At 36.4% G+C, this 14219-nt stretch overlaps 1 pseudogene; it reads right to left on the reverse strand.

Annotated features, from left to right (window-relative positions):
* Nucleotides 1–10554: 10554 nt before the first annotated feature.
* Nucleotides 10555–11332, reverse strand: LOC138147730 (large ribosomal subunit protein uL2-like; annotated as a pseudogene).
* Between the last annotated feature and the right edge of the window lie 2887 nt (nucleotides 11333–14219).

Below are 14219 nucleotides of genomic sequence, written 5' to 3' on the forward strand. Positions count from 1 at the left end.
TTCCCCCATTTACATGTAAAAACAATTTTAACATTTATTTTGAAAACTTTAAGTTCCAAATTCTCTCCCTTCCTTCCTCCTCACCACCTCCCATAGAGAAGGCAAGCAATTACATATAGGTTATTGATGTGTAGTCATGCAAAACATATCCATAATAGTCATGTTGCAAAAGAAAGCAGACAAAATAAAACTCAAGAAAGATAAAGAAAATAAAAACAAAGTATGCTTCAATCTGTATTCAGACACCAACAGTTCTTTCTCTGGCGCTCAATTGCATCTTTCATCATAAATGCGTCAGAGTTGTTTTGGATCATTGTATAACTGAGGATAACTAAGCTATTACATAGTTAAGCTATGTAATAAATGCACACAGTGCATTTCACTTTGCATCAGCTCATGCAAATCTTTCCAGGTTTTTTCTGATTTCAAATTTCTTACAGTACAATAGTATTCCATTATAATCACATACCACAACTTATTCAGCCATTCTCCAATTGATGGGTTTTCCCTCAGTTTCTAACTCTTTACCCTCAGAAATTAAGTGCTATAAAATTTTTGTACATATAGGTCCTTTTCCTGTTTGTTTATCAACTCTTTTGCGATACAGATCTAGTAGTGGTATTGCTAGGTCAAAGGGTATGCATGGTGTGACAGCCCTTTGCGCATAGTTCCAAATTGCTTTAAAGAATGGTTGAATCAATTCACAACTCCACCAACAATGCATTAAAATCTCACTTTCTCCATGTTCTCTCCAACAATTGTCATTTACCCTTTTTGTCTGATTAGCCAATCTAATAACTATGAGGTAGTACCTCAGAATTGCTTTAATTTACATTTTTCCAATCAATAGTAAGTTAGAGTATTTTTTCAGATGGCTATAGATATGTTTGATTGCTTCATCTGAAAACTTTACATTTTCTGATCATTTATCAACTGGGGGGTGACTTTTTTATTTTTTTAAATAAATTTGACTCATTTTTCTATATACTTGATAAATGAAGCCTTTATCAGAAAAAAAAAAAAAAACTTGTTTCAAATTTTTTTCACAGTTAGGATTGCTAAATCTATTTTCCTCCATTCTATTTACCCTATATTTATTCTATTCTCTCTCCTTTTACTCTATCCTTCCTTAAAAGTGTTTTGTTTTTCACTATCACTTCCCTAATCTTCCCTCTCTTTGATGAACAGCCCCCCTTCTATTATCCTCATCCCTTCCTACTTTCCTGTCAGGTACTATAGATTTCTATGCACATTTGTGTGTGTATGTGTGTTATTTTTACTCCCTCTTTGAGTAAATTCCAATGACAGTAAGGTTCAATTGTTCCCCACCACTCCCCCCTTCTTTCCCTCTACTTTAATAGTTCTTTGTTTCCTCTTTTATGCGAGGTAATTTATCCCATTCTTTCTTTCCCTTTCCAGTTCTCCAAGTGCACTGCCCTTTCTCACTCCTTAATTTCACTTTTTAGACATCATCCCATCATATTCAACTAACACCTGTGCCCTCTAAGTATATATACTCCTTCTAACTGAACTAAAAATGAGAAAGTTCTTATGAGTTACAAGTATCAGCTTCCCATGTAGGAATGTAATCAGTTTAACCTTACTAAATCCATTATGATTTCTATTTTCTGTTAACCTTTTTATGCTTCCATTGAGTCTTATTTTTGAAAATCAATTTTCTATTCAGCTCTGGTCCTTTCATCACGAATAATTGGGGGTCCCCTAGTTCACTGAATATCCATTTTCCCCCTGAAGGATTTTACTCAGTTTTGCTGGGTGGGTGATTCTTGGTTGTAATCCTAGCTCCTTTGCCTTCTATAATATCATATTCCAAGTTATCTAATCCTTTAATGTAAAAGCTGCTAAATCTTGTGCTATCCTGATTGTGGCTCCACAACACTTTAATTGGTAGAGATTTGACCTAGATTCTATTTCCAACTATGCCACTATTTATTTTGATGAAATCTGGTAGACTGCTTAATCTCTCTGGGCTTGGGGAAGGGGGAGGGAAGAAACAAGGACTTCGTATATACATATATGGGTATGTATATATGTGCATATGAATATATAGCAGCACAGATAGTATACACATTATATTTGTATATATTCATACTTATTTTACATGTATGTTTATATATACATGTGTACTTATACTGATAAATGTATACATGTTCACATTCATACATGTGCATATAAACAAATGCATGTAGGGGTATAAGTATGCATATGCAAATATATGTGTATATAAGCTACCCATGGCATTAATCTCATGGTTATTTCCACTGATTATTCTGTGCCACCTTGACACTACCTCCCTTAAATACTCCCGCTATCCCATGAGCATCAAAAGTTTCTGTGAATCATTTATCAATGGTCTACGCCTTAGCATAAACAATTTACTGAAAGGAATCTTCTGCTACTTTGTCCATTAAGGACTCTCTGAAGTAACAATTCCAGAGTGATATTGCTTGTTCTGGGAATGAATTGTTTTAGGTGACAGTTTTAGAACCTATAGTTTCCAGAAAAAGCATGATGGAGGTATATGGAAACTTGAAGGTATATAGTTCCTAAGGTGTATAGTTTCATAGCACTTCAGCAAAGCAATATTTTCAGTATTTTAACTGAGGATGAGGAATTATATTGTTGTATCAGCAATGCCATATTCACAATGCCTATAGAGATTACAAATATGCTGATATAATTATCCATTACAAAATACGTCATGTTTGCCATATGAGGAAATAAACTAGAAAATTTATTAAGATACCAAAAGACTGAGTCCCAAAACCAGAAAGTGAAAGCCATCAGAGTAGTTATGATATTGGCACAGGTAGATAAAGTAGAAAGCACCCACATTTTCAAGCCTTTAAAACAGAACAGGCTACCTCAGGCAAAGGTCCTCCTCTCCCCACACACAGCAACCACCCAGCGTCCTGGAAGCGCGCTCCCAGCAGCTCTGGCCCCTGGAAGTCCTCAGCAGGAGTCCTTAGCAGAAAGTCCTTAGCAGTCCTAACTCAAAAAGGGCTTCGCGCTGCCACTGCCTCTGCTGCTGCCGCCGTCACCACCACCGCCAGCCAACGCAGGAACGCTAGCTTGGCTTCCGCTTCCTCTTGCTCCGCCCCTTCCTGCTACATCAGCAAGTCCAACGGGGCATAGAAGATCTTTAAATCCCATAACCCTTACAACTGTATGTCAAATACCTCTTGGATTCAGGTGAGCTTGACCTAAGTGTACCTTGCATGACATCCTTATAGAATCCATATTTAACATAGAACCATATCTACCCCCTAAGGAATGAATTCCTTGGCTCTAACAATTTATTCTTGAGTGGAATTAACCCCCTGTGCCAGCTGTTATACTGCTAGGATCCTAGACACTTCTGCACCAGAAAGACCATGGGGAACAGTTGCTGCTGCCTACAATTTTCATCATTATTCAGCTAAATTCTATTTTCAACTATTTTTAAATAAAGCCTATGGAAGTTAAACCCAACATGATTATGCTCCATTTGTCAAAACGTGGTAATCCAATGACACAGGTACTTTTTATTTAGGTATGAAGTGAATACAAAGTAGTTATGATATGTCATATAGCCAAACCCTTTCATCTTTCCTTTGCCTTTCCCTCAGGAAAGGTTTGTGAAAAGTTATTGTCTTATTTAACCTCAATAATTCAAGTCTGGATGATACCTTAAAGTCAAGATCAGATTACAATGAACTACAATCTCATAGGTCAAATCTGACCTGCCACCTGTTTTCACATAACTCACAAGCCAAGAATGTTTTTTTTTAATATTCTTAGAGTTTATTGTATTAAATGCTGTATATGCACACACATATACACATGCACAAACATATACATGTTGTATGCACATACAATACATACTTACATGAACACAAATACATATATCCAAACTGTGTATATAAACATATACAAAACACATATGAATATGCATGCATAATACACAAATGTAATGTGCGTATATACATCTATACACACGTGCACACACACACATATAAACACACATACATATGTATGCATGTATGTATGAATATGTATTGCGTGTGTATCTTCAAGGCCATATAAAAACATGTGACAGGTGGGATTTGACTCCTTAACTTACCAACCTCCTGTTCTGGATTATTGCAGTGAATCTGCTACAATGAAATTCCATAGAGAGAAATATGATTTTGTACTTTGTTAAAAAAATCAGCTTCACAAGAATAAGATGATAAAGGCATTGTTATATAGTGGTTATTGTGATGAAAATAACTGGGAGATTTCAGTAGAATAGAAATTTAGTCATCAATTTCCTTTTTGTTTATTTTTTATTAATTTTAGTATTCAACATTTGCTTCCACAAGATTCTGAGTTTCAAATTTTCACCCTATTTCTCCCCTTCCCCCACCCCAAGGCAGCATACATTCCAATTACCCCTTTCCCCAATCTGCCCTCCCTTCTAACACTGCCTCCCTTCTCTTATCCCCTTGCCTTTCATTTTCCTGTAGGGCAAGATAGATTTCTATACACCATTGCCTGTATATCTTATTTCATAGTTTCATGAAAAAACAATTTTTAACATTTGTTTTTTTTTTAAACATTGCATTCCACATTGTCTACCTTCCACCCTCCCCACCCACCCTCACTGAGAAGGCAAGCAATTTGATATAGGCCATATATGTACAGTTATGAAAAACACTTGAATAATAGTGATGTCATAAAAGACTAACTGTATTTCCCTCCATCCTATCCCACCCCTCATTTATTCTATTCTCTGCTTTAGCCATGTCCCTCCTAAAAAGCATCTGCCTTGGGTCACTCCCTCCCCACATTTGCCCTCCCTTTTATCATCCCTTCCTCTCTTATCCCCTTCCCCCTACCTTGCTGTAAGGTAAGATAGACTTCCATACCCAATTGAGTGTGTATGTTATTCCCTCTTCAAGTCGAATCCAATGAAAGTAAGGTTCGCTCATTCCCTCTCACCTCCTCCTCTTCCCCTTCACTATAAAAAGCTTTTATTTTTGACCTCTTTTATGTGAGATAATTTACCACATTAGATCTTTTCCTTTCTCCTTCCCTCGGTATATTCCTCTCTTACCTCTTAATTTTATTTTTTAGATATCATCCATTCATATTCAATTCACCCTATGCCCTCTGTGTATATTCCCTCCAAACATCCTAATACTGAGAAAGGTCTCATGAGTTACAAATATCATCTTTCATGTAAGAATACAAACAGTTCAACTTTATAAGCCCCTTAATATTTCTTTTTCCTGTTTACCTTTTCAGGTTTCTCTTGATTCTTGAATTTTGAAAGTCAAATTTTCTTTTCAGTTCTGGTCTTTTTACCAAAAATTCTTGAAAGTCCTCTATTTCATTGAATATTATACTCAATTTTCCTGGGTAGGTGACTCTTGGTTTTAATCCTAGCTCCTCTGACCTCTGAAATATCATGTTCCAAGTCTTCTGATCCCTTAATGTGGAAGCTGCTAAATCTTGTGATATCCTGATTGCTTTTCCAAAATATATGAATTGTTTCTTTCTGGCTGCTTGCAGTATTTTCTCCCTGACCTACAAACTCTGGAATTTGGCTACAATATTCCTAGGAGTTTTCCTTTGAGGATCTCTCTCAGGAGGTGATTGGTGGATTCTTTCAATTTCTATTTTACCCTCTGGCTCTAAAATATCAGGTTAATTTTCCTTATCAAGTTCTTGAAAGATGAGGTCTAGGCTCTTTTTTATCATGGCTTTCTGGTAGTCTAATATTTTAAAATTCTCTCCCCTGGATCTATTTTCCATGTCAGTGATGTTTCCAATGAAATATTTCACATTGTCTTCTATTTTTTTTTCATTCTTTTGGTTTTGTTTTGTAATTTATTTATTTATTATAGAGTCATTCGCTTCCATTTGCTTCATTTTCGTTTTTAAGAAATTATTTTCTTCAGTGAGCTTTTGGACCTCCAATTCCACTTGGTCCTTTTTGCTTTTTAAGGCTTCTCTTCATTGGCTTTTTGGACCTCGTTTGCCATTTAGATTAGTCTTTTTAAGGTGTTATTTTCTTCAGTATTTTTTGAGTCTTCTTTAATTGAGCTGTTGACTCGTTTTTCATTATTTTCTTGCATCACTATCATTTATTTTCGCAATTTTTCCTCTACTTCCCTTACTTGATTTTCAAAATCCTTTTTGAACTCTTTCTTCCATGACCCATGACCAATACATATTTTTTTCTTGATGGCTTTGGATGTAGTGGGTTTTGTTATCTTCTTCTGGTTATATGTTTTGATCTTTTTTGTCACCAAAGTAAGATTCTATAGTCTGAGCTTTTTTACATTGTTTGCTTGTTTTTTCAGATGATTACTTAACTTTTTAACCCTTTATTAAGGTAGGATTAGGCTGGGGGGGGGGGGCGTGTACTGTCCCAAGCTTTAGGGATTTTATGCAGATGTTTTCAGAGGTAGTTCTAGGGACCTGTAAATTTTCATTTCTTCTAAGGTGGTATGATTAAAGGACATATGTTTACTCCTGTCCTGGCCTATGTTCTGGTTTGTGAGTGACCAAAAGCACTCTTTTCTGCCTTGGAACTATAAGGATGATTCCCTCTCCACTGATGCCACAAGCTCCACCATACCAGTGCTCCTCATCATCCCAGGATCACCACCCAGTACTGTGACTCAGGTTGAAGAATGGACAAAGCAAGAGAATCTCACCTCAGTGTCAGCAAAAAGATCTTTACAATCTCCCTATGATCAACCATTAGATTCCCATATCATCTGTGGGCTGAGAACTCTGGAAGCAGTCTACAGCATCCACCACTTCAGGACTGAGGCCTGACCAAGCTCCTCTTTCTGCCCTGGGGCTGGATATAGACTGCACTCTTCTCTTACCAAGGTCCCATAATCCTTTCCTACTGACCTTTCAAGTTATCTTTTTCATTTGTGAATTGACAAGTCTGGAAACCACCATAGAAGTCAGTGATTCAGTTCCCTGAAACCTGCTCCAGCCCTCACTCCAGTGAATGCCTGCACAGGCCATGTTAGATTGTGCTCTTCTCTTAGACTGGTGCAACAGATCTTTCCTGTACACCTTCCAGATTGTCTTTGGCTAGAAATTTGTTTCACTCTGTCATTTTATGGGTTCTGCTGCTCTAGAATTCTTTTAGAGTCATTTTTACAAGTATTTGAAGGAGTTTGGGGGAGAGCTTATGCTCTGCTTTTACTCTGCCATCTTGGCTCCACCCTCCATCATCATCAATTTCATTGGTGTAATATGGCAGCTGAAAAACTAATGCAATTTTGGAGTGTACCATTAGTGGTATAGTTTCCATGAATAGGAAGGTAATACACTTGCTGTCCTCTACCTTGGTTAAAACTCATCTAGAGTGTTGTGTTTGGTTCTGGGCACCAAAATGTCCTTATGAAGAAGGACAAGATAAAGAGAATCCAGAAGGGGACATTCATTATAGCTATAAATTCACAATATTTGATGGTAGATGGAGGTAACTGAACATTGTTTAGCTTAGAGGAAAATAAGACTAGGGGCTTAAGGGGGGAGGAGGAAAATGATAGATGTGTTCAAGTATTCGAAATGCTGTCATGTAGGGAAGGGATTATTCTTCTGTTTGTTGTGGGAGTAGAAGCAGGAGTAATTGGTGGACCTCACAAAGAGACAAATTTGTATTATCAAGGAAAAAAATAGAAAAAAAGCATTCCTCATTAGAGTTCTGCAAAACTGGACTTAGCTCCAACCATTCTGGAGAACAATTTAGTACTATACCCAAAGGGCTATAAAACTGAGAATGCCTTTTTACCCAGAAATAGCACTACTGTGTCTATATTCCAAAGACACAAGGAAATGGAAAAAGGACCTGTTTGTACAAAAATATTTAGAAGCAGTTCTGTTTGTGGTGTTAAAGAATTGGAAAATCAAAGGGATGCCTATCAACTGAGGAATGGCAAAACAAACTGTAGTATACGATTGTGATATAATAATATTATGCTATAAGAAATGAGAAGCAAGACGTTTTCAGAAAAATCTGGGAAGACTTCTATGAACTCAGAAAAGTGAGCAGAACCAGGAGAACATTGAACAGCATAACAGCAGTACTGTAAACCTGGTAATTTTTTGTTGGAAGCAATCAAAACCTTTCTAAGTTGTCCTTTCTATTTCTCCTTGCCCTCTCAGAGATTTCATTTTGTAACATATACTACTCTCTTCTGGAATGTTCTGTCTAATTCCAAATGATAGTTTATTTCTTAAAATAAAACTGAATATTTTAAAGTGATATTTGTAATTATAATTTTTGTGGTATGGAAATATATAAATATGCATATTCATAAAAATAAACATATTTTCTATCTATACACATTATGTACACACACATACTCTCTCTCCATGTGTTTGTGTGTGTGTATGCATGTGTGTGTGTGTGTGTGTGTGTGTGTATGTCAGGGATTCTTGAACCCAGATGTTCTGAATTTTCAACAAATAAATTATATGCAGTATATTTTCATTATACTAAGCTCATTATTATACATTTTACATACCCTGATTTTTATGCCATATCATTCATTATTACATGTTGTATAGCTTGATGAGATGTGGTTGGTTCTTTTAAAGCAGGTGGCTCAGTTTTGTTCCCTAAAAAAATTTTATTATGAAGGGCTCTCACTGCATTTTACCCTAACCTTCAATATCTGGAAATTTGACACTTAAACTATGAGTTCATATTTTATATGTAAATAGTTTTATTTGCTAATGATTTTTATCTGATCCTTTGAATATTTCCTAAAATTAAAGTTATTAATATAACCATTAATTGTCTTACATTTCTATTTCTTTTAACATGATTATTACTCTAATGCAATGCCACCTCTTCCCGCTTACTCCTCATCACTCTTTCAGTAGACAGAAAAGTCATAATGAACAGAATGCTTGTCTTGGAGTCAAGAAAAACTGGTTCAAGTTCTGCCTTGGATATGTACATATTATGTGATCTTGGGAAAGTCACTTACGTGTAGCCCGGTAACTCTGTGAAACAATTAATTGCAGAATTCTTGCTGATTTCAATTTTTAGAAGTGTTTCTTCATGTGAACTTGCCTACAGAAGTAAGTAAACCCTTAGTGGAGGTTAGGGTGGGAAACAATGGAAAGAAACATTTCTGTCTGAGACTCCCATGGCATGAAGAGTCTTGTTTGCCTTATTAGAATGACATATTTCTGCCTGTTGGTTTGGGACCTTGACATGAGACCTGGGGAAAACTGTTTAGTGGAGAAGCAGTTAGCTGGTATTAACTCACAATTTACAACTCCACACAAAGCAAAACAAAAAATCACTTGCCATTGAGGGGAAAAAAAAAAAAACCTTTCATTTAAGGAGAGATAAATCACCTAACATTTTATATTTTGCTAAAAAAGATTATCCTAATCTAAAGTTTTAAGCCTTACTTCTCACAATTGGTGTTTCCTATTCTCAGAGGGTCTGATTAGTTTTTTAATGAAAATTTTTTTTCATTCCAAAGTTCTCTGTGAGAAGCTCCCAAGGAAGTATCCTGAACTATTCCCTAATTCCTATGTTTTTTTTTTTCCTTTTTGGTATAATCACTCTCTTGGCATGGTCAACTTCAACAGTATGCTTGATCTGCTGTGCTGGCCACTTTACTAGCAAGGTCAGCTAAGTTGGCCTCTGTTGGCATCTCTGCTTATCTGATATGCTTTCTTAGTCATCTGGATAACTAGGGTGTCTATAGCTCTCTCATTGGAGACATTTTCATTAGTACTAAAATCCTATGGATTTCTCTTTTGGCTAGGTCAGTTACCATTTTCCTTTCCTGAAGAATTCAAAGCCTAAGTAACTATGTACTGGACAAAGAATAGACTCCTTGGGGCAGCTAGATGATGCAGTAAATAGAACACTGACCCTGGAGTCAGGAGGATCTGAGTTCAAATTTGACCTCAGAAACACTTATTGGCTGTGTGATGTTGGACAAGTCACTAAAACTCAATTGTCCTGCCTCCCCCTTCCAAAAAAAAAGAATAGCCTCCTCTTGAATGTATTACAATTATTTGTAATTACAATTACTACTTTTTCTCTACGCATATGACATTCCTTAGGTGTAGGCAATAATAAGCTACTTGAGAGCAGGCACTGTTTCACTTTCAAATTTGTATCCCCAGTGCCTAGCACACTGCCTGCCACATAGTAGGTGCTATACAAATGTTTGGTAGATAAACTGATTGAAAGAAGGCTATATTTCCTTTCCTTAAGACATCAGCTTCTATCCAGGGATATAAGAAAATCAGAATCATTCAACCACCCAGAATCACTCAGGGAAGGGAATCTATTTCCCAAAGAAGTATATCTACTTCTCTAGACTTTGGCAAAACACCTCAACTATCTTCTCCTTTCCTCCCCTTAATTACTTGGGCTGGAATACATCAGGATACTCCATCGCTCAAGACACTGAGTAATTATTGCTAATTTTTCCTGTCAGTTCCAAGGGATACGGTATTTTTTTACAATTTCCAAAATAATTTTTATTGGCAGGATTCTGTACTTTAGTTCTCCTTCTCCTATACAATCTTGGCACCCCGGGTTTGACCAGTAGCCCAGGCAGCAATAAGACCGACGTTTCATCCAGTGGGGGCGTCTCTTCTAATGGTGAATAGTTTTCCAAAATGCTGGTGATTACCTCCTCCGAAGGGATGTTCCACAGGATTCATGGCCACACCCAGGACACGAGTGCAGCAGTTTCTCTTGGCCTTGTATTTGTGATAGGCAAGACCTGCCTTAAGGATGGGTATGCTCTCCTCCAGCAACACCACCAACCAACCACAGCTCTGTTTTCAGAGGATATCACTTTCTTAGAGCCTCAAGGTAGCTTCACTCATGTTTTCTTGGTTTCAGGATTGGGGGATTCAGTGATTTCACTGTGGCATAGTTTGCAGATGCATGGGCAAGCTTACCCCGATCACCAGGCTTTTCTTCAAGGCAACACACTATGGTCCCTTCAGGCATAGTGCCAACTGGAAGGACATTGCCAATATTGAGCTGAGCTTTCTTACCACAGTAAACAAACTGGCCAGTATGGACACCTTCAGCAGCAATGAACAAGTCTGTCTTCTTTTTAAATCAGTAAGGATCCTGAAAAGTTACTTTTGCAAGAGGAGCCCCTCAGCCTGGGTCATGGATAATGTCCTTTAAGATACCTTTAATGTAGCTATGCATCTTGGCGAAGTCGACCGCCTAGAGCTTGGCCACCCCTTTCCTGTGCTTCATGTGAGCATGGAAGAAGGAGCCAGCACCCTTCCTCTGACCACAAATCACTAGCCCCATCTCTCATGGTCTGGCTCTGGACTTGCTAGAAAGAGCGATATGGTATTTTTATAACACTTGAAGCAAGCAAGTCCTGAAGGCAAGTTTATAATACTTCTGAAGATTTGGGCTATAATAGGAAAGTTAAAAAAAAAAAAACCTTGAGTAACATTTGCTCTCAGTGTAGATATGTTATTAAATCAAAGAGGTAAGGAAGAGTTCTACTTTACATAAGGAAACCTTTCCTCACCACAGCTGTCAGAGCTATAGAGGCAGATCTAATGGCAGAGTGGATGGAGCACTAGGCCTGGAGTCAGAAAAATCTGGGTTCAAATCTTGCCTCAGGCACTAAGCAGCTCTGGTACAATGGGGCAAGTCATTTAAATCCTTTTTGCCTCCTTTTCTTCAATTATAGAATGAGCATAATCATAGTAGGCATCTTACTAGTCTGTTGTGAGGATTAAGTGCAATAAAATTCGTAAAAAAAAAAAAAAAAACAAAGAATTGTCCCTGGCACTTATTAGATTCTATGTAAATATTTATTTCCTCTCCTGTTTGCAAATTAAGGAGTATCCTATGTATAAAATCTTGTGTGACAGGCAGTCCCTGGACTAAAGACTTAATTCTAGGGTGAATTTAACTTGCTGAGGTTAATATTCATATATACTGTTTGTAAGTGTGCGTGTGTGTGTATGTGTGTTTGTGTGTGTGCACGCATACACATTCCATGAAGTCAAAGGGTAATTATATGAGTGCCTTGTAGCCTTAGAACAATATATAGCTATATGATCATAGGATCATACATAGATACAGTATTGAAAAGGCCTTCAAATGTCATGTGTTATAGGCCACTCATTTTAGAAATAAGGAAATTGAGTTCCATAAAACAAAATTGTGTTGTCCAAAATATAAGTGACAGAATATGTATTTGAATCTGGGCCCTTTAACTACAAATCCAGCATGCTTTGAAGGCACCACATTGGCTCTTCTCATTGTGTTAGAAGAAAATATGTCACATGCTTTTAGACCCTAGTATTAAGTACTTGGATTGTCCAGAAGCCTTGAAATCCTTTACAACTGTGGAACATGACACATAGATTAGATTTATCATGGATATAGGCAGGAGATCCAGTATCAATCAGAAAATATAGTGGTTTGTTACAAATAAAGTTAGAGAAATTTTGCATTAAAGCTAATGAATGGGGTGATCTCATCACAACATAACCACAGAGGAAGAAAATAATTATAAGATTTTATGTGATATGTTAAGGTTTGTAAAAAGCTTTCTTCACAATAATTTCGTGAGGTAGGTTACAAGATTACAAAATAGCTAATTAAGATATAACTCATAGAGGATAAATAAAATCCTAGTAAAGAACAGATGGTTAAGCTCTTTCACATAGTTCCTTTTCTAAATACTTTAATGGAGGCAAGGTTAACTTTTTAACCTATACATACAAAAAATTTAGCTATGTAACTCTATTATCAGGTATGTTTAGGAATATTAGAGATAATCATATAGTTGATATGGATTTATTACCTTGGGGAAAAAAGCTAGGGTATGTGGAGAGAAGAAACTACAGAGAAAAATGAAACAATGAACACAGCCCTTGGGTTTGTCTCAACTTGGGGAACTGTCCTTGGTTTGTCTCAGTTTACTACATAGATATTATCATTAAACATCACTGCTTCTCTCTCTCTCTCTCTCCCTCTTGTTTCTCTCATTCTCTCTGGATCCATCTTTGTGCCTCTGTCTGTCTCTCTATATCTGTCTCTACTGTCTGTCTGTCTATCTATCTATCTATCTATCTATCTATCTATCTATCTATCTATCTATCATCTCTCTATCTATCTCATTCCAAGTTTGTAAGTGTACTCTTATTTGGGAAGAGGGTACATTTCCGTAACTTACTGCAATATCTGCTTAATAAGTAACTCTTCAGTGATCTAATTAAATCTGATTATAAAATGAGAAAATGAATATCAAGAGAGTTCCTCAACATCAGTAGTAGAAATTCCAGTGACTCTTAAGCTTATCCCTAGAACTCTGAATGTAAAAGCAATTGGCTGCTTGCTGCACTCCTCATTTGCCACCAGAAGAGTAGGCTGGGGCACTGAGGTCAGAAGATATCTTACTCATGTAACAGAGATAGAGGATATATAAAAAAATTATCCCACTTTTCTGAAATACAAAGGAAGATTTAGTGAATGTATATGAACTCACAACTCCAGGTTGTTAACTATCTACCATGAATTGTAGGGGTTTTTTTGCAAAATGAAATTATTTGGCGATTTAAGATTTCTTTTATATTCTTCCTTCTTTGGTGTATATTGAATAGAGGCAGACCCTGATATTTTCATATAGACAGACACACACAGAGATCAATTTTCATGATTCTATGGACACTGAAAGGTTAAAATATTTTACTCCTATATAAGTTCTCGACAGAACAAAGAAAGCATGAATATTCTTAATCCTTTTTGTCCTTTTTTCTCCTTGCATATTTTACAGGAGTATTATTTAAAAATAGATAACATTGGTGAAAAGCATTTTGGACACTTCATAATACAACTACAATTTAATAAATAAAATGAATAAATACTTGAAACAGCTGTTAATTGGGGAATGAATACAGAGACTAAATATCCCTAATAAAACCTGAAGTATAACACTTTATGCTCTTCTATTGAGTTTCAAGAAGAGAATAAATGACTACACTCCCTAATAAAATGATACCACTGTACAGTATATGCAACATATGAATAAGTAGCAGTCACTTTAAAAGGAAGTCACTTAATTAACTGGTACTTTATCACTATTAGTTTCTTGTAAATGGAAAAAATATTAAAAATGCATTAGGTGGAACATTTAAGAGCAATAAAAAGAACTCTCATAAAATGATACAAT

The sequence above is a fragment of the Petaurus breviceps genome, unplaced genomic scaffold (genome assembly GCF_028583685.1).
Source record: "Petaurus breviceps papuanus isolate PSGF00001 unplaced genomic scaffold, PetGlider_PUasm1.0 90804, whole genome shotgun sequence".
Taxonomy (NCBI): domain Eukaryota; kingdom Metazoa; phylum Chordata; class Mammalia; order Diprotodontia; family Petauridae; genus Petaurus; species Petaurus breviceps.